The 25,354-nt window shown below is 39.2% G+C and overlaps 1 pseudogene; it reads left to right on the top strand.

Annotated features, from left to right (window-relative positions):
• Positions 1 to 6,382: 6,382 nt before the first annotated feature.
• LOC131275919 (ubiquitin-like modifier-activating enzyme 5 pseudogene) lies at positions 6,383 to 23,389 on the top strand (annotated as a pseudogene).
• Positions 23,390 to 25,354: the final 1,965 nt, after the last annotated feature.

Genomic DNA, 25,354 nt, shown 5'->3' with positions numbered 1-25,354 from the left:
CTATGATTAGTAGTAAGATTTTAACAATGTTCTTTCATAATTTGCAACAAATGTCTCATGACAAGACAAGGTGTTGGTGGAGGGTTGATATATGGGAACCCTGTATGACGTTGTGCATGTTTGCTTTGTAAGTTCACAACTTTTACTGTACACTTAATTGTTTATGTATATTCATATATAAATGATATAAAGGTAACAATAATTGGATTGGTTAAGGGAAAAATATTTAGCAGTAATATTTTAACAATGTTCTTTAATCATTAATTAAAAAGGTTTAACAACAATGCAAGTTATTGGTGGTAGGGTGAGTTATGAGAGTCCTGTATGATGTTATATGTTTGTTAGTTCACAACTGTTATTATACACTTATTGTTTATGTATGTTTATGAATGATATACTTCAATAAATTTTAAAAAAGTATAACAACAAAAGAAAAATAGATAAATGGGTCTTCATAAAAAACAATGCAAGTTATTGGTGGTAGGGTGAGATGATATATATGTTTGATGTTATGTTTGTTTTTTAAGTTGACAACTATTATACATTTATTGTTTATGCATGTTTATGTGAGTGATATATTTCAATAAAAAAAGTAAAAAAATGAATTCAGAGAAGTAACGATAGAGAACTTCCAAAACTTAGCAAAATAAGTGAATTTATATATCCAAGAAGCTTAGAGACCACCAAACAAGATAATATGAAGAAATTCACACTTCATAATATATTCCCCCACCCCACATGACTCTCATCTGTTTGCTCATTGTTTTTGTTTATTGTTGTCTTTTGCTCTTTGTTTGCATCCATTGTCAGCTTGTCGTTTGTTGTTGTCATTTTTGTTTTTGCTCTTCTACCTTTTTTCCCTCAATTTTTGCTCGTGGTCTGTTAGTTTTTTTCTTTATGAGGCATCAGGAACCGAACCTGGGACCTGTCGTTTGTGAGATGGACACTCAACTGTTTGAGTCACATCTGCTTCCATCTCATAATATATTGATTACACTATTGAATGTAAACTACTCAAAGAAAGTTCTGAAAGCTGCAAGAGAAAGGCAACATGTTATGTACAAGGGAGTCCCAATTAAATTTAGTGCTGATTGTCCTTCAGTCACTAGGGAGGCAAGAAGGCAGTGGGTCAAAACACTTAAAGTTCTAAAGGAAAACAACTGCTTGCCAAGAATTATAAATCCAGCAAGAATCTCTTTCAAAAATGAGGAAGAGATTAAAAATTCTCAGATAAACAAAAGCTGAAGGAGTTCATCACCAGTAGACCTGCCTTATGAGCAATGCTAAAGGGAGTTCCTCAGACTGAAAAGAAATGACTCTAGACAGTCATTCAAAGCAGCAAAAATAAATAAATACCTGTGGTACAGGTACTCATTTGGGTGATTATTAATGCCAGTGTTATCACATTGTATTGATTGTTATATAACTCCACTTCTTCCTTCCTACAGGTGCTAAAATGCAAATTCATAAAAAGTAATGATAAAGCTATGTTTTTGGACATGCAGTGTACAAAAATATAAGTGTAATAAGTACAAATGAAGGTGATGGGCAAGGGAGTATAGGAGAAGTATATGAGCATGTTATTGAACTTAAGTTGATATCAAACCAAATGTGATTGTTATATATTCATATAGTATATAAAACATCTACCTAGAAGATTAAAAAGGAAGTGCAGGATTTGAAGGATATACTAAACAAACTAAAGTTAATAGGCATATTTAGAATACTGCACCCAACAAAACAGAATACACATCCTTTTCAAGAGCCTGTGAATCATTATCCAGGATAGAACATAAATTGAGTCACAAAACAAGTCTCAATGAATTAAAAAAGATTTAAATCATGCATAACATAGTCTCTGCACATGGAGTGTAGCTAGAAATTAGTAACAGAAGTAGAAATGGAAAATTTACAAATATGTGATGATTAAACAACATACTCTTAATGGGTAAAAGAGAAAATGAGGGGAAGCAGATTTTGCTCAACTGATAGTGCCTGCCTACCACATGGGAGTCCAGGGTTCAAACCCAGGGCCTTTGATCCATATGATGAGCTGGCCCACACACAGTGCTTATGCATGCAAGTACCTTGCCATGCAGGGGATTCCCCCATGTAATGGAGCTCCATGCATAAAGAGTGCACCCTGTAAAGAGAGCTGTCCCTGCACACAAAGTGCAGCCTGGCCAGGAGTGGCACCACACACGGAGAGCTGATGCAGGAAGATGGCACAAGAAAAAGACACATTCCTTGTGCCACTGACAAGAATACAAGTGGACACAGAAGAACACACAATGAATGGACACAGAGAGCAGACAACTGGGGGTGAAGGGAAAAGGGAGAGAAATAAATAAATCTTAAAAAGAAAAAGAAAATGAGAAGTGAAATTAGGTAATACACTGAGGCAAATGAGAATAATACAATGTACCAAAACTCATGAGATGCAGCAAAGTCATTGCTGAGAAGAAATTTATACTCTATGTTCCTATATTAAAAAAGAATAAGCACTTCAAATCAGAGACCTAACCTCAAAACTGGAAGAACTTGTAAAAGAAGAGCAAACTAACCCCAAAGTGAGCAAAAGGAATGAAATTACAAAGATTACAGTGGAGATAAATGAAAGAGAAAAACAAAAAAAAGGGCATCAAAAAACCAGAGAAGTTGGTTCTTTTAAAAGATCAATAAACTTGACAAACCTTTAGCTAAATGACAAAGAACAAAAGAGAAAGAATACAAATGATGAAAATCACAAATGAAAAGGGGGCCATTACTATTGACAGTGCTGAAGTAGAAGAACTATACTAATATGAAGGCCTGTGTGTCAATAAATTAGATAACATAGATGAAATGGACAAATTCTTAGAAATGTACAAATTACTACATTGACTCAAGAAAAAGATATCTCAGCAAATCAAATATTAGCAAAGAAATTGAATCAGTAATCAAAAACCTGACAACAGAGGAAAGCCCTACCAAATGACTTCCCAGGGGAATTCTACCAAACATTCCAAGAAGACTTAACTCCAGTTCTTCTCAAACTCTTCTAAAAAATTGAACAACAGGAAACAATCCTTAACTCATTCTATGAGGCCAACATCACACTCCAAAGCTGGATAAAGATACCACAAGAAAAGAAAACTATAGTGGAGCAGATGAAGTTCAAGGTTCAATCACTGATACCTTCTACAAAAACAAACAAAAAACTAACTCTCATTGGGGAGCGAATGTACTCATGGTTCAGTGGTTCACTCACTAGTACCCCCTAAACCAATAAAAAAGAAAACAAAAAGAAAATAAATGAGAAAACTACAGATGAATATCTCTTATGAATACAGTACAAAAGTCCTCAAAAAGAAAAAAAAAAGAAAACAACAGACCTCATTCAACAGCAGAGGAAAAGAATTATAGGAGGAGGCAGGGCAAGATGGCATCTGAGTGAGTGCATCTTATAATCTCTCTGGCAAAGAAGAGGCTGAACAGGGTTGGAGTCCTGCTGGACCAGGCTGTTTCAGGTGCTTGCAGTGCAGGAGGTGTCTGGACATCTGTTTAGTGGGATGGTGACAGAGGAGATTCTTGCAAGAGGTAGAATTTTGGGTCTCTTTCAGGGAGGTTGGGTTTGTGGGTGGGACCCTTCCCCCTGGGACTGGCAGCTTGGTGGCAGTGATTTCTGAAGGCTTTGCTGTGCTGGGGGGGTCCTAAGCCCTGAGTAGGCTGTTTTGGTGGCTTACAGGGCAGGAGGTGTCTGGAAGTCGATTGGGTGAGACAGTGATGGAGGAGATTCTTGTGAGAATTTTGGGTTTCTGAAATGGAGGTCAGAGGTTCTGGGTGGAGCCCCTCTCCCTAAGGATGGCGGCCCCCCTCCCTGTGGCAATCCCTGGGATCTTTGTTGTGCTCTGGCAATCCCAAACCCTGAGCAGGCTGTTTCGGGGGCTTGCAGGGAAGGAGGTGTCTGGATGTCGATTTGATGAGACAGTGACAGTAGAGATTATTGTGAGAGGTGGAATTTTGAGTTTCTGACACTGAGGTCAGAGGTTGCAGGCAGGACCCTCCACCTAGGGCTGGTACCCAGCTGCAGGGATCCCTGAAGGCTGTCTTGTGCTGTGGTGCTCCCAGGCCCCCTGTTAACTGGACAGGTTTGTGTCCCCTAAACCCTGGTGGCCCATGCTCCAGAGACTCACACACCTTGAGTCTGCAATATCACAGACTTTCCATCCCTGAATCCACCATGCCCAGAGGACCATCTAAGGTCCTTGATTACCCTAGCCCTTGGCATTTGTGTGTGTTTTTTTCTCTCTCCTTGAGCTTGGAGGAGTGTACCAGCTGTCTTGGGGAGAGTCTAGGAAGAAAGGAGAGGTGAATCTGCCAAGAAAGCCCAATTTACCTAAACATTCTGGGATAGGAAACTTGGTCTGGGAGAAGGTGGAGTCAGAAAATCAATTAGACCTCTCCTAGCACACCTAAGGTGGAGGGACTGTAGGAGGTGCTATCCAAGCTTCCAGTAGCATATGTGGGGTTTCTGGTGAGGTGTAGGTGAACTCACCCTGGAAATAAAGAACCATAGTCTTCTGTGTTGAGTTGGTTCAACAAGGACCTACTTGAATCTCCTACCGGACCTCTCAGGCAGCTTTCCTGCTGCCCTGGGAGAGAGAGAAGTGAGAAAAGCAGAAAGGGGGAAGGTCAGATCCCCAAGTGTATTATTTAACTGCAAAGAGGATTCCTAGCTTAAAACGTTGGTTTTTTTTTTTAAATTTTTTATCTTGGTTGTTAATATTGCATTGTCTCCTGGTCTTTTCTCCCATTTTGTCCCCCAAGGTCCTTTTTCATTTATTTAGTATTTTTTTTATTTTTTTCTTGCTTGTTTCCCCCACACACACTTTTTCTTTGTCCCCTTTCTTCTCTTCTCTTTTTTTTCTTTTCTTTCTTTTTCTTCTTCTTTTCTTTTCTTTTCTTTATATAATAGGTGCTGGAGGGAGCACTTCACACTTCCTGTGTTTCCTCATCCTCCATTTCCTCTTTTCTGTGTGTACTGATTTTGGCCACCTACGCTATCCCCTTTCCCCCACATCTTGCCATCCTCCATCATCTACTGTTTCTCTTACATTCCACCTCCCTTTCTTTGGCCCCCAAATTGTCTGACTTTTTATTTCTAATACCTTTGTTCTGTTTTCTGTCTTTTATCCACTCTTGATATTATTGTCTTTCTTTTCTCTTTCCCTCTCACATGAAAATGCTGGCTTTTTAATTCATACTATATTCCTCCCATATTCAGTTGACTGTCTCATTATAGGTACTCTACTTACTGCTAGAACTCTACACAACTTACATGAGTCTAATATCCATTCTCCCAGATCTCACATTGTTGCTGTGTTAACATTTATTACAAATACTACTTTATACATTTTCTTTTCGTACTCATTTTCCTAATATTTTCCTTCAAGTGAACTTAGCCAGCAACAAGGAAATAGAGTAAGAACAAAGGGACAAAGAGAATACATAACACTTACACATGAACAAAAACTAATTAATCCCCATGACTAGACAAAGAAGCTAAGAAACTGATTAAACCCATCAAGATAAAATGATGACCAGACAGCAACAAAAAACTACAAACCAAACCAATAATCAGGAAAACATGGCTGAATCCAATGAACAAAATAAAAACCAGGAAGGGGAGCAGACATCAGACAAGTAATTAAAGATCTCAAAACATATATTAGAGACCAACTTAATGAAGTAAAGGAAGAGATTAAAAATATGAAGAAAACACTTGGAAAGGAACTTGTAGACATATGCAAAAAGATAACAGATATGATGGGGATGAACACCACAGTTCAAGAAATCAAAAATACACTCTCACCAAATAGCAGCAGATTAGAAGAGGCAGATGAGAGAATTAGTGACATGGAAGACAGTACATCAGAAATCAAACAGATAGTAGAACTGATTGATTAAAAGATAGAAAAACTCCAGCTAGGACTTAGGGACCTGAATGACAAGGCAAAACACACAAACCTACGTATTATAGGCCTCCCAGAAGGAGAAAAGAAGGGAAAGGGGACAGAAGGTGTGTTGCAGGAAATAATGGCTAAAAACTTCCCAAATCTACTGAGAAAGATGGATGTACATGTCCAGGAAGCACAATGCAACCCAAACACCATAAATCCCAACAGGCCCACCCTTATATAAGACATATACTTATCTAATTACTCAATGCTCAAGACAAACACCATAAATCCCAACAGGCCCACCCTTATATAAGACATATACTTATCTAATTACTCAATGCTCAAGACAAAGAGAAAATTCTAAAAGCAGCAAAAGTAAAGAGACCATCACATATGAGGGAGGCTCCATAAGATTAAGTGCTGATTTCTCATCTGAAACCATGGAGGTAAGAAGGCAGTGATTTGATATAGTCAAGGTACTAAAAGAAAAAAATTTCCAACCAAGAATACTCTACCCAACTAAGCTAGCATTCAAAACTGATGGAGAGTTCAAAATATGCACAGATAAACAGAACTTAAAAGAGTATGCCAACAAGAATTCTGTCCTTCAAGAAATACTAAAGGGAGTTTGGCAGGAGGAAAGAAAAAACAGGAGAGGCAGAGTTGGAGGAGAGTGTAAGAGCAACAAAAAAGACAAAAAGAAAAGGAAAAAACAAACAAAATATGACAAACACAAGTCCAAACAAAATATGGCTAACATAAATAATTCCTTGAAAGTAATAACACTGAATGTCAATGAATTAAACTCACCTGTCAAAAGATTCAGACTGGAAGATTGGATAAGGAAATATGACCCATCTCTATGCTGTCTACCAGAAACACATCTTAGACACAGGGATTCATGGAGGTTGAAAGTGAAAGGCTGGAAAGCAACCTTCAAAGCAAACAATAACCAAAAAAGGCAGGAGTAGCTACATTTTAATATCAGAAAAAATAGATTTTACATGTGAAACAATTGTGAGAGACAAAGAGGGATAGTACATGTTAGTTAAAGGGATAATCTTTCAAGAAGAATGAACAATCATAAATATTTATGCTCCTAACAAGGGCGCCTTTAAATACGTGAGGCAAAGATTGGAAAAACTAAGTGAAAGAATAGATGCCTCTACAATGATAGTGGGGGACTTTAATATAACACTATCAGCTTTGGACAGACCATCTCAAAAGAGATTCAATAAAGACAAAAACTTTGAACAGTATATTAGAGGAGCTGGATCTAATAGACATATACAGATCACTACACCCGAATACAGCAGGATATACATTTTTCTCAAGTGCACATGGATCATTCTCCAGATAGACCATGTGCTAGGCCACAAAGAAAGGCTCAATGAATTCAGAAAGATCAAAAGCATACAAAATAATATAGTGGAGTGGAACTAGAAATCTGCAAGGGTCAGAGGGCCAGATTTCACACTGAAATATGGAAATTAAACAGCACACTCTTAGAAAAACAGTGGGTCAAAGAGGAAATCTCAAAAGAAATTAATAACTACCTTGAAACTAATGAAAATGGTAACACAACATACCAAAACTTATGGGATGCAGCAAAAGCAGTACTGAGAGGGAAATTTATAGCCATAAATTCATACATAAAAAAGAAGAAAGAGCAAAATTGAAGAACTAATGGTACATTTGGAGGAATTCGTAAAAAAATGACAAAGTACCCCCACAGGAAGAAGAAAGAAAGAAATAACAAAGATAAGAGCAGAACTAAATGAAATAGAAAATAAGAAAGTACTTAAAAAGATAAACAAAACCAAAAGATGGTTCTTTGAGAAGATCAATAAAATTGACAAACCCTTAGCTAGACTAACAAAGAAAAAAAGAGAGAAGATGCAAATAAAAATATAAGAAATGAGAAAGGAGATATTACCACTGACCCCACAGAAATAAAGAACATCATAAGAGAATACTTTGAAAAACTATATTCCAACAAAAAATGACAGTTCAGAGGAAATGGACAAATTCCTAGAAACACATAAGCAGCCCATATTGATGAAAGAAGAAATTGATGATCTCAACAAACCAACCACAAGTAAAGAGATAGAATCAGTTATTAAAAACCTCCCAACTAAGAAGAGCCCAAGGCCAGACGACATCACAGTTGAATTCTACAAAACATCCCGGAAAGAATTAACACCAATCCTGCTCAAATGCTTCCAAAAAATGGAAACAGAAGGAACATTACCTAACTCATTCTATGATGCCAACATTACCCTAGTACCAAAGCCAAACAAGACACCACAAGAATGGAAAATTACAGACAAATTTCTCTAATGAACCTAGATGCAAAAATCCTCAACAAAATACTTGCTAACCATATTCAACAACACATTAAATGAATTATACTTCATGACCAAATGGGATTCATTCCTGGTATGCAAGGATTGTTCAACATAAGAAAATCAATCAATATAATACACCATATAAAGAGATTGAAGGAAAAAAACACATGATTATTTCTGTAGATGCAGAAAAAGCATTTGACAAAATACAGCTTGCTTTCTTGATAAAAACACTGCAAAAGATTGGAATACAAGGAAATTTTTTGAACATGAGAAATAGTATATATGAAAAACCCACAGCCAACATCATTTACAATGGTGAAATACTAAAATCCTTCCCTCTAAGATCAGGAACAAAACAAGGATGCCCACTATCACCTCTTCTATTTAACATGGTCTTAGAAGTACTTGCTCAAGCACTGAGACAAGAATGAGATATAAAAGGCATTCGAATTAGAAAGGAAGAAGTCAAAATTTAATTATTTGCAGATGACATGATCCTATACATAGAAAACCCTGAGGGGTCTACAGCAAAGCTTCTAGAACTCATAAATGAGTTTAGTAAAGTCGCAGGTTATAAGATCAATGCACAAAAATCAGTAACATTTCTGTACACCAATAGTGAGCAAGCTCAGTAGGAAATCAAGAAACAAATACCATTTACAATAGTCAATAAAAAATCAAATACCTAGGAATAAATTTAACTGAAACTGTAAAAGATTTTACACCGAGAACTATACAACACTGTTCAAGGTAATCAAAGAAGACCTAAATAAATGGAAGAATATTCTCTGTTCATTGATAGGAAGACTAAATATTATTAAGTTGTCTATCCTACCAAAACTGATCTACACATTCAATGAAATCCCAATAAAAATCAACACAGCATTCTTTAAGAAATGAGAAAAACTAGCTATGAAATTTATTCAGAAAGGAAAGAGGCCCCAAATAGCCAAAGACATATTGAAAAAGAAAAACAAAATTGGATGAATCACACTACCTGACTTCAAAACATACTACAAAGCTACAGTAGTGAAAACAGCCTGGTATTGGCATAAGGAGAGACACACAGACCAATGGAACTGAATTGAGAGTTCTGATATAGATCCTCATATATTCAGTCATATAATATTTGATAAAGCCACCAATCCCTCTCAACTGGGAGAGATGGGCCTATTCAAGAAATGGTGCCTGGAGAACTGGATATCCATATGTAAAAGAATGAAAGAGGATTACCATCTCACACCTTATACAAAAATCAACTCAAGAAGGATCAAAGACCTAAATATAAGAGCCAAGACCATAAAGACTTTGGAAAGCAGTGTAGGAAAGCATATACAAGATCTTGTAATAGGAAATGGCTTCATGAAATTCACACCAAAAGCACGAGCAGCAAAAGACCAAATAGATAAATGGAACTTCCTAAAAATTAAAGTCTTCTGCACCTCAAAGGAGTTTGTTAAGAAAGTGAAGAGAGAGCCTACACAATGGGAGAAAATACTTGCTAATCATATATCTGATAGGAGAGTTATAACGTGCATATAGAAAGAACTCCTCTATCTCAAAAATAAAAAGACAAACAACCCATTTGAAAAATGGGAAAAAGATTTAAACAGATACTTCTCCAAAGAAGAAATACACATGGCTAAAAAGCACATAAAAAATGCTCCAAATCTCTAGCTATCAGGGAAATGAAAATCAAAACTACAATGACATACCATCTTACTCCCATAAGATTGGCAGCTATGAAAAAAACAGAAGAATACAAATGCTGGAGAGGATGTGTAGGAATGGGAACGCTCATCCACTGCTGGTGGGAATGCAGAAGGATCCAACCATTTTGGAGAACAGTTTGGAGGTTTCTCAAAAAACTAGCCATATGACCTGACATATGATTTGCCATATGACCCGACAATTCCACTGCTGGGTATATACCCAGTAGAACTGAAAACAAGGACAGAAACTGATATATGCACACCAATGTTCATAGCAGCATTGTTCACTATTGCCAAAAGTTGGCATCAACACAAATGCCCATCAACAGATGAATGGATAAATAAAATGTGGTATATACAGACAATGGAATACTACTCAGCTTTAAGAATGAATACAGTACAAACACACGTGATAACATGGATGAATCTTGAGAACCGTATGTTGAGTGAAGCAACCCAGGCATTGAAGGACAAATACTACATGACCTCAATGATATGAAATAAATAAACCAATCTGCCTCAGAGAACTAGAGACTGGATGATAGGCTTAAAGGGAATGGTGGGGCAGAGGAAAGATGTAAGCTGACACCTACTTAGGTGAAATCTATGATAACCTGGAGGTAACTATTTGTACAGGGAAGGGATAAAATGGGGGTATAGGGTTACTTTTGGGTGGGGTTTTGCGGGCTTGAGGGGGGCTACGGATAGGAGGATGGGTAATATTGCCCAAGAAATTGGGGGGAGGGTGGGGCAACATATGAACATAGGAGATTGCCAGGTATTTGGTTGAGAGTATAATGCTGAGAAAACTTTTTCAAAAAGATAATAAGGAAGGTTACCTGTTTAAGATACTTAAAGGGGATAATCTGACACAGGACAGGCTCCTAGGGAATGTGAGAATGCTTATTTTGATATAGTGGGTTATATCATTGGATAGAGACCCATATAATGAGAGTGAACCGATGCTCTCAAATAGAGGGAATTGTATCTCTCAAGAGAAATGGTGGCTCCCAGTGCATTAGGGCAGTTGACCATGTCAAGCCCTCAACACTGTTGCAAGTATCTCTGAACATGGCCCTTCAAGCAATGAAGATTGCCTGTCACTGTGGGCCCTAAGTGGAGGGGGAAAGAGATATTGAATAGATGGAACCAATGGAACTGTGTGGGCAATAGAAGTGTTCCACAAGAGTACAGAAGGATGAATATAAGACATGTAAAATTTCACCAAAAATATATAGGGGCTGATAGGCTAAAATGTAAATCATAATGTAAAACATAAGATAACCAAAAACTTAGAAAATTGTGTAGTCTAAAATATAAACCACAATGTAAACCGAAATGTTACCTTCTTTGAAAGCTATTGCCTCAATATCTGTACATCAGTTTCAGTAAATATAGTATGCATATGTAAAAAGATTATTACTGTGGAAGGGAAAAGGGTTTATGTTGGATATGTGGTAGTACTGTATATTGTATATATGAATTACTGGGATCTAAAACTTTTGTGAAGATAAGCTTAATAATTAGAAAAAAGAAAAGTAAAAGATAGGACTTAGAGACTGAGGAAAAGACGGAATTATTTGCCTTCCCAATTTGCATACAGTGCAACACTTATTGCAGTGATGGAAGGCAAAATATCAAAAACAAAGCTTTTGCATTTTTAAATTTTTTGATACCCCAATTTATTTTTACCTTAATTTTTCTAAATTATTATGTATTCTATATCTAACCTTTAAACTCATCACTATATTCCATTTTACTATTAATGGAATCTGGCAATTTATTGGGCTTCACTTTCCAGGAAGTTTTGGATCACAGAGAGGTTCAACAATGGCAGGGGAGGAATACTGGTGTGGGATGTTATTGACAGGGGACACATGGTTGACAGAGTTCTACAGGGCATATATCCAGGGTACATAAAAATGTTGGGATATTTTCATAGTGGATACAATTAATAACAACTGAGGGAGTGTTGAGTTCCTAGCAAGGGGAGCTCTATCACATTCCCTAAAGGAACAGCAACAATCCCCCAAGAGCAATGGCAAAGATCAAAAAAAATGAAGGGCCAACAATGAGCCCTTGATACTAATGACTATGCTTGTGAGCCTGTGCACCTGAAATAAGAATAAGGCCTAGAGCTGCAGGGTGCCTAAGAATTATCTCCTGAGAGCCTCTGTGTTGCTCAAATATGGCCAGTCTCGAAGCCAAACTCAACGTTTAAATGCATTGCCTTCCCCCCAGCATGGGACATGACTCCCAGGGATGAGCCTCCCTGGCACCGAGGGATTACTACCAAGTAGCAGTTGATGATGTAACTAGAAAATGACCTTGAATAAAAGGGTCAACTCAGACCAGCAGAATATTTCAATCTACATATAATACCAGGAGTTAAAAATGCTTTTTGACCTGATTAAAAGGGGAAATGGAAAGGACAAATGAGTTTATATGGCTATGAGTCTCCAAAAAAGCCAGGAGGTTATCAGAGGGTTTGCTCTTATGCACACCTCCGCAGAGTCCCAGAGACAGATAAAGTAGATACAACCCCAGGTATTTGGTTCTTCTGAGGGCTACAGAGACCCACAGGTTCTATCGTCATGGCAGATGGAGTTCAGTGCCATGTCAGTTGGCCCTACTTTGGAGTTTGTGTTTCTGTGTGATGGAGCTGGACTCAGATGTGATCATTGTCCACAAGCCTTTCCTGTTACTTTTATTGGAACTGTAGTTGGTGCTGGGGTTTAATGTATACCCAGGGGACCTGAATCTCTGGACTGACCATGTGATAGCCAGGCCCTGAACTTCAACAGACTTCAGCTCCTACACTCTGGTTTATTGGACTTACCCCACTCAGTTAACATGGAGTTGAAGAAGGTCAATCACCACACCATTGAGCCAAGCGTGCCTACAACTGAAAGCAGGAGGATTGCATCCAGCATCCATGTGGAATCTAAGCCCCCTCTTAATATAGATGTGGCATGGACACAACCATTTCCACATCCACAGGATGGAGGAATAGAGTATGGATTAGAGTGGACTTACTGATATTCTATTCATGAACTATTGTGATTAGTAATCGAAGAAAATGTGGCATTGGTATGGAGAACGTGGTCATGGTTGCTGCTGGGGGTAGGAAGTGGGAGGAAGAGATGAGATATGGGGGCATTTTTGGGACTTGGAGTTGTCCTGGGTGGTACTGCAGGGACAGTTACCAGACATTGTATGTCCTCCCATGGCGCACTAGGTGGAATGTGGGAGAGTGTGGGCTATGATGTGGACCTTTGACCATGAGGTGCAGTGGTGCTCAGAGATGTATTCACCAAAAGCAGTAATGTCTCATGATGAAGGAGGAGATTGTTGTTATGGGGGGAGGAGTAGAGTGGGGGGTGGGAGGTATATGGGGACCTCATATTTTTTTAATGTAATATTAAAAAAATGAATAAAGACAAAAAAAACTTTGAAAAATGCAGAGCACATAGTAAGGGCTATTTAAGTGCATGCTTTATAAATAAAGTGATTTTTAAAACCCTGAAAAAAAAAGAATTATAGTCCATGATTTAGTGGGGTTTATCCCTGATACAAGAAGTATGGTTCAACATAAGAAAGTCAAGTAATGGAATACACCACATTACCAGAAGGAAGTGGAAAAAAACTCATAGTCCATCAATTGATGGAAAAAGGCATTTGATAAAATACAGCACCCTTTCTTGATAAAGGGCACAGAAGCTAAAAACATGCTTATAGAACTAGGAATAGAAGGAACTTGCTCAACATGATAAAGTATTATATGAAAAGCCCATGGCCAACAACCTAATTAAGTGTGAACATGTGAATACTTTCCCTGTATGGTCAGGAACAAGAGAAGGATGCAAACTGTCACCACTCTCATTCAGCAGATACTAGAAGGCAAGAAAAAGAAATAAAGAGCATCCAAATTGGAAATGAAGAAGTAAAATGTTTCCTGTTTGCAGCTACTATGTTCATATATACAGAAAATCCTGAAAAATCTACATCACCCTCTTAGATCTAATCAATGAATTTGACAAAGTGGCCAGGTACAAGATCGACACTCTAAAATCAGTAGTGTTTCTATACATAATCAATGAACAATCATAAGAACTCAAGAAAAAAATTCCATTCACAATAGCAACTAAAAGAAACAAGATAGATGTCTCTCCATAATGTAAGTGGGCCTCCTACTATCAGTTGAAACCCTGAAGAGTAAAAGGTGCAGTTTCCTGGGGAAGAACAAATTCTGTGCCAAGACTGCTAATTGAATTCCTGATGATTTTCCAGGCCAGCCTTCTCTATGCATTTTGGCCTTGCCAGTTGCCACATTCATATGAGCCAATACCTTACAATAAATCTTATACACACCACACACACACATGAATATCTATCTATCTATCTATCTATCTATCTATCTATCTATCTATCTATCTATCTATGTCTGTCTTTCTGTCTACCTACCTATCTATAAACATAGAGATATATGTGTGTGTGTACATATATACATTCACTTATATATTTATATATATATATATGTTCTGTTCTGTGGAAACCCCTGACTGAAACAAGAATCTTCATGTAGGCCTACTAATGTAACTGGTGATTATTTCATCAATATGGTGATCACCCATCTTGAAGAATGAGTGAGCAAAAGCATATGGTAAGGGGGTCATGGAGGAAAAGTGCTGGTTACTCTTCTTTCACATAACTAGAAATTATTTAAATTTGAAATATCACTAAGTCACCACATAATATTATTTGGAAATATGGATACAGATAGCAGAAAAATGTGAAAAAAAAACTTGAACATGACAAACTCGAATAACGGGTAAAAGAGTTTGGTCTAGGACACTCCTGTTTTTCAGTAGAAGCCTTCTAAAATATGAGTTTTACAAGATGTCCATGTATTACTTCTAAATGTGATCATTATTTAATGCCACATAGTGTATGATCCCCTTTCTGTGACATTACAGAAAAGGAAACTATAGAAACAGCAGACAGATCAGTGGTTGGCAGAGCTGTGGCGGGGTGGGGGGATGGATAGGGTTAATAAGGGTTGCAACTGTAGGGCATTTAATGGTAAATATCTGCCACTAAGCATTTTCAAAAACATAGAATTTTACAGCACAGAGGGTGAATCTAAATGAAGGCAAAATTAAAAATTCATTTTGGAAACCAGTGATATTAGGATGGAAGGCAGATCATGACAAAAACCTCTAGATCTATGACAAATGTCTGAACAGTCACTGCAGGTGATGGGGTCAGTGAGTGAAATCTGTACATTTAAAAGGAGCTGTACTAAACCATTGAATTCTAGTAGATCATTATTTCCCACAAGTGGTTTGGAGAACAATTCTAAATCAATTTCTTCAACATATTTACATACTTCAGTTGAACATTAAAAAGATGGCAGATGGGTGGAGCCAGGTTTCTTGCTGTTGGAGTAGAAAGTTCCAGAAAAGCAACTAGAAAAGGCTAAAATATCCATATAATAATACATTAGAGTTGGATATATCAATATGAACCCATGTTTAGCATAATGTATATCCAGAAGGTTCCATACAGAATCACTGTTTGCATATACACAATTTAGTATCCAATCACTCATTTTCTTGCACCTTAAGAGAAACAAGGTTACCTGAGTAGCAAAGAGCACAGTTAGCCACCTGATCTAGGTTTTTTTTTGGTTTTTAGGTTTTTAAAAAGTATTTATTTTCCCCTTTCTCCTCCTCCTGCACTGCTTCTTTTGCTGTCTGTGTTGTCTTCTCTTCTCATTTTCTCTCCTCTAGGATTTACCAGGATTCAATCCTGGAGGCCTCTAATGGGGAGAGAGGTTCCCTGTCAATTGTGGCACCTCAGTTCCTGCCCTCTGCTGCACTTCTCCATGACTCTCCCCTTGTCTCTTTTGATGTATCATCAACTTGCTGCATGACTCACTTGCACAGGGCACTATCTCACCATGTGGTCCCTCATGCAGGCATTCATGTGGGCACTGGCTCACCATGTGGGCACTCGCTCAGGCATGGGCTTGCCATGCAGGCATGCTTTCTCTTCTTTTTCATCAGGAGTCCCCAGGGATCGAACCCAGGTCCTCCCATATAGTAGGTGGAAGCTCTATCACTTGAGCCACATCCTTCCTCCAGTGAAAGGATCCGGGGATCCTTGGAGAAATGGCTGATTCTAGGACTGGGGAAGGAAATATACAAAGTGACCCTGCATAATCTCATAGTTCCAGAAAGAAAGAAAGATGGTACTAGTACAAAAAAGAAAAAATCCTTGTGTTGGTGTTAGGTAAGTAGAACATGGAAATGAACTGAAAAATTACTCCCAATGGCCAAAGAAGGAGGGATGTGAGAAAAAAATAGAAATAATATTGTAAAATTTAAAACCAAATTATAAAATTAATAGCCATAAGTCATATTGTAGCAGTGTGATATAGTTGTGAATTCCAAAATAGATATTGAATTCTATTGTAATCTGGCCTATTACTGGGCATGACTGATTTATGATTAAGGCTTTAACTGGGCCATGTCATTAGGGTGTTGAGCCCCCACTCCTTGGTGTGTGGGGACTCACAGATAAAAGACAGGGCAGAGGACAATGTTGGGGCTTTTGATGCAAGGGTTTTTGATGTTGAAGTTTGATGGCTGGAGCCTTAAGCTGGAGCCCCAAGAAGTAAGCTCACAGAGGAAAGAGAAGCCAGCACCAGGAAGAGAGGAACCCTGAGCCTAGGAAACAGCAAGCCCTGGGAAGAAAGGACCCTTAACCTAGAAAGAAGCAAGACCCTGGAAGGGAAGAACTCAGGAAGCCTAAACCCTCTCAGCTTTCAGCAGCCATCTTGCTCTAACACATGAAAATAGACCTTGGCGAAGGATGTAACTTGTGCTTTATGGCCTGGTATCTGTAAGCTCTTACCTCAAATAAATACCCTTTATAAAAACCAACCAATTTTTGGCATTTTGCATCAGCACCCCTTTGGCTAATACCCATACCAACATAAATTAGTAAAAGTGGTTTATTAGGGCAAATATCTAGGAAATTTTAAAGGGAGAGGAAACTAGACAGCCCAGGGAAAATCTTCAGATTGTAATGTAGATCTGACTCTCTTTCAAACTATTATGGTCACAGCCTGCTGACCACTTTGAGAGTCCTCTTCAAACATCAATATAATTGTACTGTTAAGGCAAAAAGGTCTTGGTTATATCAATTTGATCTTATTTTTCCCCATATACATTTTGTCCTTACCACATTTCTCTAATTTATATTTCAGTGTGTTCTACAGCTGTGTGTCTATATGTGGTGAAACAACTTGACTTCTAATCTCAGCTACAGAGCTCTGAATTTAACTGTGTGCACATTCTCACAACTTTCATTTCTTTACCATGTAGAAGCTGAATTTTAATACAACAAATTCAGCACCTTAATTTGAATAAAATTTGAAAATTGTAGGCCAAAATATATTGGCCTTAATTAATTTTAATGTAATACAAAGAACATTGTGATCATTAGTGTGCAAATAATTTCATTTAAACTGTGTCAAAGGGGAGTGTCCAATAGAGAATCTTTGAGATTCATTCTTCATGTACTTTATCTCTCCATCCTAAAATAGACCTAATAAAACCAATACTATGCCTTCTCATATATAACAAAACTGAGTTATTGCATAGTTTCCAGGGAAAGATCGTATTAGGAGCTGACACACAGCAACACAGACACTGAATAGAGCTAGTGTATGATGTGTTTGCAGGCATGAAGCCAAGAGTCAGGGGTGGGAATCTAGACCCTGCAGGGGATGTGGTGATGGAGGTCTACCTGGGCAGGCCTTGAGGACCTTGAATGCCCCACAGAGAATCTGACTCATTCTGGGGGCGCTCATTTCAACCAGGTCCTGCCTTCACTTTCAGTTTCAGTAGGACAGAATAAACTCAGTCAACCTTCTTCTTTGTCTTCAAGGCACCCCTGCTGTGCAGAGAAAAAACAGCCTTGTTTGTCCTAAAACACTTGAGGAGGGTTACACTATCCTCAGCCAGATTGACCCTTGCTTTAGAAAACTTGAGTAGCAGCTACGACCCTTGCATGAAAAGAATTTGTAATGTTCAAAACTTCTTACCAAATGGTGAGGGGGAGGCAGTGTGGAAGATCCAAGAGACCAAGGATCTCAGGCTATTTACCCCATTTAGGTTCCCACCAGAGGCCCAGGGTTTCCCAGATGCTCAGATGACCCCAAGAATTGAGGGAGGTCCCCTGACCCTTGAAGAGCACATGACAGGTCTCTGACACAGGTCCAGGTGTTTTTATAACAAATCAAGCAACTGAGGCCAGGTCAGGGCTCAGACTAGCTGGATGTTGGCATGAAAACCACCACAGCTCATACTCTTCAAGCCATGGGGGATTGGTAAGATATCTGTCTCTGCATAACCTGACTTCCATTTGTGACCCAGGATTGTGTAAACATTTAAGAATAGAAATAGCCTCACAAACATTTAAAAAGTAGTAATGGGAAAAGGAAACAACTATGAGACATTAATAGTAAACTATGGCAGTTACATTCATTAGGTTAGAGTATAACTACCTAGAAATTTGTAAAGCACTGTCATTAACAATAAAAAATTAAAACAAGCAAAAGAAATACAAAGGAAACACTAACAAGAATAAATGAATGCTTGATGTCTTAAAGCAGATCTTGTACTAGACTATGTGTTTGTTAGGCCAAATCAAGAAAAATTATTCTCTAGCCAGGCCAGAGATGCCACATCCTAAATAGTTTTGTGTGATTTCTCTCAAAAGAAGGAAAAACAAGGCCTTTAAAAAGTTTAATACAAAGGAAGTGGCAACTGACACAATTTCCTTATGGCGACACCTCTTTAGTTGGGAGAAACCCTGAGGTAAGGGTGGAGGGTGTTTGATGTCACTTGAGGGACATGAGCTGCTCCATACACAGGGGACAGATCCAAGGAGACTCTGCAGCTGGGTGACCTGAGAGGACAGCATCCCATCACCCCTGAAGCACAATGCTCTCTTTGGCATGTGCATGGAATTGTGGGTTTTTTTGCACAAGGATTGACCACTGTAGCCAAAGCATTTTATGTGTATTTTGCAGCAGAAATTAATTCAGGGCTCTCCACAGCATGCTTCCTACCTCTCTGTGGAGGGGCATCCACATCAGGCCTTCCCAGCACCAGTATCTTATTTTTCTGGGATATTTCCAGTCCAGAATAAGGGAAAGAATGCAATGGAATAAAAATTAGAAAACCATGCCCTTAGATCAAGAACATGCTTGGTCTTAAAAACATGAAAATGCACTGAAAAAAATGGATGTTTAAAATAAAATCCTGTACCTGTGTTTCAAGCAGGCAGCTTCCCTGATCTGCTTAACCAATGCCCTCTCTAAAGCATGCATTTTGAATTATGAGAGGAAAACCCATCCATGTTGAGTTGTAGTAGACTGTGCTCAGAACAGAAAGGAAAAGAACAAAATCTTACCCAGCTGTCATGAGCTTTCTCCTCATGAAGAGTAACCTGAAAAAGACAACATAAAAAAGAAAACTGTGTGTTTAGGGCTCCTAAGGGCCATTATAATCATCTACACAAGGTGCTGAAAAATTCTGCACCAGCTGGGTGGTGTGAAAGTTACCTGTTGTCTCAATGAGCTCTCTGTTTGCTGCAGGTTTTGTTCCATTTCTTCAATTCTTTGCCTACAAAAGACAATTGATTATAGCTGGTAAAGCACAGGTCTGCTGACCCTGTTCACTCATCTGTTTCTGTTCCCATGACCCACACCTCTGGACCCTTGGAGACATTATCTTCACATATACAAGCTCATGATAAGGGCATAATACGATAAAAGCAGTCCTCCATAGTTGCCCCATTCATTTGTGACTGCCTGGAAGGTTCTGAGTGATATGCTATAATGTTCTTACAGTCTCAGTATTTCCCTGACTTCCTGCTAAGAATATCTTTCATGATAAAGCTTGATTCTTTCTTTACTTGTGTCCTTAGCATATTGCCCTGGGCTCTGACATTTGAGGCTATCAAATGCACATTTTTAGGGTTCATGGTTCACACTACATCAAAGTGTCTTCTTAAAGAATTATGACAATTCACATCATCCCCAGAAATGTTTGCATGAGCCATGTTCCCTCACACTCTAGCTAATAGTGAGGAAATTGGGGGTAACTTTATATTCTTCCTTTGTAAGCTTATTTGTGTTTGTGTGTGTACGTGTGTGTGAATTCTCTGTGTATTCTGACCACTCATGGTTTTCCACTACCCTTCCCAAACAATGTACAGCAAACATTAACAGCAAACATTTCAAGTGGGGTTTTCTGAGCCACGGTGTCTGGTAGGTGAACTCACATGTAGTACTTGACTTCTTCTGCCACCACCTTTGCTTTTCCCTCTTCCTCTAAAAGCTGCAAGTGGCATTCATGCTACTCATGTGCTTTGTGTTCCAGCTTCCTAAGATGGAAAATAAAGGCATATACACAATAATCAGCTACTCAAGTGAAGTTTTTACAGTTTATTCTGAGACCACAGTGCACAAAAATACTGAGAAGCTTCTGGAGACCTCAAGGAGCTGTTTGGAGACTGCAGCTGAGATACTGGGGAGGGGGATGCAGGGATGGGGCTAGAGAGGCCACTAGGGACTCAAGGAGGAAAAGAACCTTGCACCCTGCAGAGGGAGCTGGAACCACCATGCAGGGAGTGGCATGTCCTCCTTAGACCTAGAGACTGGAACAACATGAATTCCAGTGTATATTCTGGACTGTTCAAGAGAAGAAAGATTGGAGGGAGACAGGGATAGGAAAGATAGGGTCTTTGGAGCAGAGAAGGGCAGCAGAAGGGACTTAGGGATGCTGGAGAAACAATTGGTATCAACAAGAAAATAGTTGGTATTTAGGGAACCAAATGACCATATGAGGCAGATATTAGTTCTTTAAAAACAATGACTGAAACGAGAAACTTTCCCTCTTTAAGCAGAAATCTCAACAGAATTCAGTAAGTAATCAGGGGACACTTGTTGAGATCAAAAGGAGAAATCAATGAGTGGCCTGATGTCATGATTTAATGGCATAAGAAAGTAGTGGCCTGAGCAAAAAAGAGAACCTGTATTTCCTATGCAAGACTCGTCTTCTCATAGACTACCATATACTCCAAGGGATAAAATAGAGCAGCAAACACAAATAGCAATGGCTCCAGAAAGCCTGTTCTCAGAGAAATTGAATATTTTTCTGGAAGAAGAACTAAAAAAGCACAGTAAACATGCATATTTCAAAAGTTATAGAACTCTAAATTTGAGAGATACATTGTGAGGCGTATTGAATTACCCTTGTATATTCTCAAGGACCATAATCCTTGCCTAACCATGAGCTGTAATATTTGCTTGATAAATTTTCCTTATATCCAAAATGCATGACACTTTTGATAGCTAAAGATTCTCTAAAGTATTTGAAGATTTTATTCTACTGAAAAACATGTCCTACAAAACACTGCAGATTTTTAAGAATTAATGCAACAAATGGAAGAGAACATCTGAATCAAATAACTTGGTCACAAAGAAAGCAAAGATAAAGGAAGTACTGGAACATAGAATGGAAATGGATCATTAAGAAGTTAGAAACTTTCAGCAGCAGTATCTGGTAGAACCAGTACACCTTCTGCCCTCTCAGAGAATCAGAGGATCTCTGAAACTAGCCAGCATGGAAAGAAAAATGTAAATCCAAACAGTAAAGGCAAAGTAACTCTGTACTGATTAAAAGTGGCAAAATTATTCTGTGGGAGTTGGTGTAGCTAAGTGGTTGAGCACCTTCTACACATGTATGATGTCCTGGGTTGCGGCGGCTTGCTCGGTCGGTAGAGGTGAGGTCTGGCTGCGGACGAGGGGTCGGTCCAGCTCAGGACGAGGGGTCGGTCCGGCAGCAGATGAGGGGTCGGTCTCACAGGGGTTGTGCGGTTCGGCTGACGGGGTCGCCTGGCGAAGCTGGCGACGAGGGGGTCACCCGGAGAAGCAGGTGATGAACTGGGGACAAGGGAGGCCAGGCCCTTGTCGGGGGCTCTCAGGACTGGAGGGCGCATGGCAGAAGAACTACTGCGGAGACAAGGTAAACACGCAAGTCCACTTTATTGAGGGAGAGGCAACAGTTTTATAGGGGCTGGGGAAGGCTGATTGGTCGAAGCCATGCCCTGTTCTGATTGGTTGCCGGAGAAAGGTCAGTGGGCGGTACTGGACGGGGGAGGGGTGGTGATTAGGAATTGGCTGTTGCTGTTGCTGGGGGAAGTGGCAGGGTTTAGGGATTGGTGGCTGCTGTTGCTGGGGTAGAGGGCAGACTGGAGTTTCCCGCCCACGCCTGGCTGTTGCTGCTGTCAGGGGGAGGGAAAAGGGCAGACTGGATTTTTCCGCCCTGCGCCTGCGCAGGGAGAAAGAAGAAGAAGGGTGCCGCCACACAAGGCATCGTGTGGCGCCATCCGGGAGGAGGGGCGGCCACGGAAGCATGGCTGCTGAGAAGGGGAGACCCGAGGGCACTCTGCGCCCATGCCGAGCTTCCTTCAGGGGTGGCAGTGGGCCCGACCAACCACCCTATTATGGGGGCAGCGGTTTGGAATAGGCCTACCGCAGCCGCCGCCCCTTGCCAGGCCAGCAAACCACACTTCAGCCCGAGGGGTGACCGCACTCCACCACTTGTCATTGCTGCAAATATTGATGAAAAGACTCTGAAACAGGAAGGTGTTTGTGCAGCCAGCCTTCCTACTACGATGGGAGTGGTGGCTGGAATCTTTAGTACAAAATGTGTTAAAATTTCTGTTAGGTTTTGGTACTGTTAGTTTCTACCTTGGATACAATGCCATGCAGGATTTCTTTCCTACCATGCCCATGAAACCAAATCCTCAGTGTGAAGACAAAAATTGCAGGAAACAACAGGATGAATATAAGAAAAAGGTAGCAGCACTACCCAAACAGGAGGTTGTTCAAGAAGAGAAAGAGATAATACATGAAGATAATGAATGGGGTATTGAGCTGGTACCTGAGGTTTCAGAAGAGGAACTGAAAAATTCTTTGGGTCCAGTTCCTGACTTACCTGAAGGGATTACAGTGGCATATACAATTCCAAAAAAGCAAGAAGATTCTGTACCTGAGGTAACAGTAGAAGATTCTAGTGAAAGCTTAGAAGACCTTATGGCCAAGATGAAGTATATATAAATAATGGACTGGCAAATATTTGATTTCCTATGTTTAAGCTTATTCCCTTGCAGTTAAAAACATTTGTTTTAAGATCAGTAAAACTTAGGGCAACATCAACTGATGTATAAATTTTCACTCAATTGTTATACTTTTTGAAAATACTTTGTTGCTCCCTTCCCCAACCAAATCACTTTCCTGAAACTCATGTTCCACTCTAATAAGTAAACGTCAAAGCATTATTATAGGTGTTTATGAATTTTACCGAAAACTTTATCAGTTAAATGTTTTGACTGATTTGTGGGAGAAGGGGGGGGTTTGGGGGGGGTTGTGAGAGGGTGAGGCAGGATTGATCTGATGCTGTAGTCTTCCTTTTCCAAAAACCCCTTGTCTCGTGTTGCCTGAGGATCACGGATAATAAAGTCGTATGTGATCCTCAAATGTAGCTCTATTCAATAGAGCTAGCGAGTACAATTATCTTTTGAATTGCTCTGTACAAGAAAGTTGCCCACTGCTGCTAACTTGACCTACAATGAATTAAAATTAACCTATAATATAAAGACATCATCTTAAAGGTTTCCTGATGAAATACAAGTTAAAATGTAGTCATTGTAATAGTTTGTAAAGCTATCATTATGGATAGACAGATAAAGGTTCTTTTATGAAATACAAATTTTATTTTATACTCTACCAAGGAAAAGAAATTATTGCATCTGTGGAATATATATCTGGAATCACTGTATTTATTGTGGAGCAAGAGACAGAAAATTTAGGCTCTTAAAATATCCGTATCACATAGGCTACCTTCTGAATATTTTACTTCATTTAATTTAGATTTCCTAGATATTGTCAAGGGTTAAGCCTCCACAATGACTGACATGTATTTTTTCCCAGGAGAGGTATCTATCTTCCCTTGATCCTGACCAGAAAACTGCTTTTCTCTGGAGGGATAACAAATAACGAAAGCATAAAGAACCTTGGTTGAAAAAAATCCCTAATGTTTTGGGATCCTTGGTTGAAAAAAAAAACCCTAATGTTTTGGAGACCAATAAATAACCTGCAGGTAAAACCATTAACAGTAGGCTGTTTCTATTCTGAATCTTTTGTTTTGGTGAGTTTTGGTTTTAAAGATTTGAATGTCTAAATTATATATCTAGGGGGAGAAATGTTCAAAAAATAGGACACCCCATGTGTAAAAGTTCTAAAAACTAATCAAAAAAAAAAAACAACAAAGTAAGTATAGAAGATAACATGAAGAGAAAAACCCTTTTTTTTCTCAAAAAACGAAAAACAAAAAACAAAACTAACCACTCAAGGGCATGATGAAGTTAACATAAATAAAGGAAATTATTCTGATTAAAAATTTGGGTGATAGAGTTAACATCGTTCAGGGAAATTTATAGCTTTAAAAGCTTATATGAGAACAGAAGAAATAATTGTAACTATTACAATAGTGTTTCAGTGCTTTTAAGTACAGTAACAATACTGTAAGAGTATATTAGAGGGGTGGAAAACAGAACCCATTCTACTTGATGCCAAAGCTCTCTGGGGAGATAACATTTAAACATTGAATAGAGGTCTGAAAAATGAAAGATCAAGTCGAGAGGGAGACCGGGAAGGAGGAGAACATTTCCTGCAGTGGGAAAAGAATGCATGAAAGCCTGACTTCTTTTCTGAGAGCCAAAGGCTCAGTGGGATTGGCTAGGGGAGGGTGGCAGTGGAGAACAGGCAGTGGGAGTCCCAGAAGGAAAATGAAGGGGAAAACTTGGCTTATTCCAAGCACTGAAAGAGGATCAAAGGGCTCAAGTGCAGAGAGCAGGAAGAAAGAAACGAGAATGGCCAGCTTACAGGAAGCAAAGCAGCCTTCTCCAAAATGGGGTGCCTTCTCCCAGGTTGGCCAGCAATGGTGAGAGCTGTTGGTCATTTGTTCAGAGGGTAGGGACTAAGATGTAAGCACTCAGTCCATCCTACAAGCAAAAGGAGAGCTGCTAGGATGGGGGGTACTAGGGAGGGAGAGGTGGCAGATGAAGAAGTGATGGATTGAAAGGAAAAAAGTAGGGATGGGGAGTAGGTAAAGAGATGGCATAATGTTGGGTCAGGTTCAAATCTCAGCTAGATCACTTGGCTGTTTCCTAACTTGACTGGGCAGAACTCCCATTTCCTCTACCT

Source organism: Dasypus novemcinctus, chromosome 25, assembly GCF_030445035.2.
Source record: "Dasypus novemcinctus isolate mDasNov1 chromosome 25, mDasNov1.1.hap2, whole genome shotgun sequence".
NCBI lineage: Eukaryota > Metazoa > Chordata > Mammalia > Cingulata > Dasypodidae > Dasypus > Dasypus novemcinctus.
Note: the sequence above shows the minus strand (reverse complement) of the source record. Positions and strands in the feature narration are given on the sequence as shown.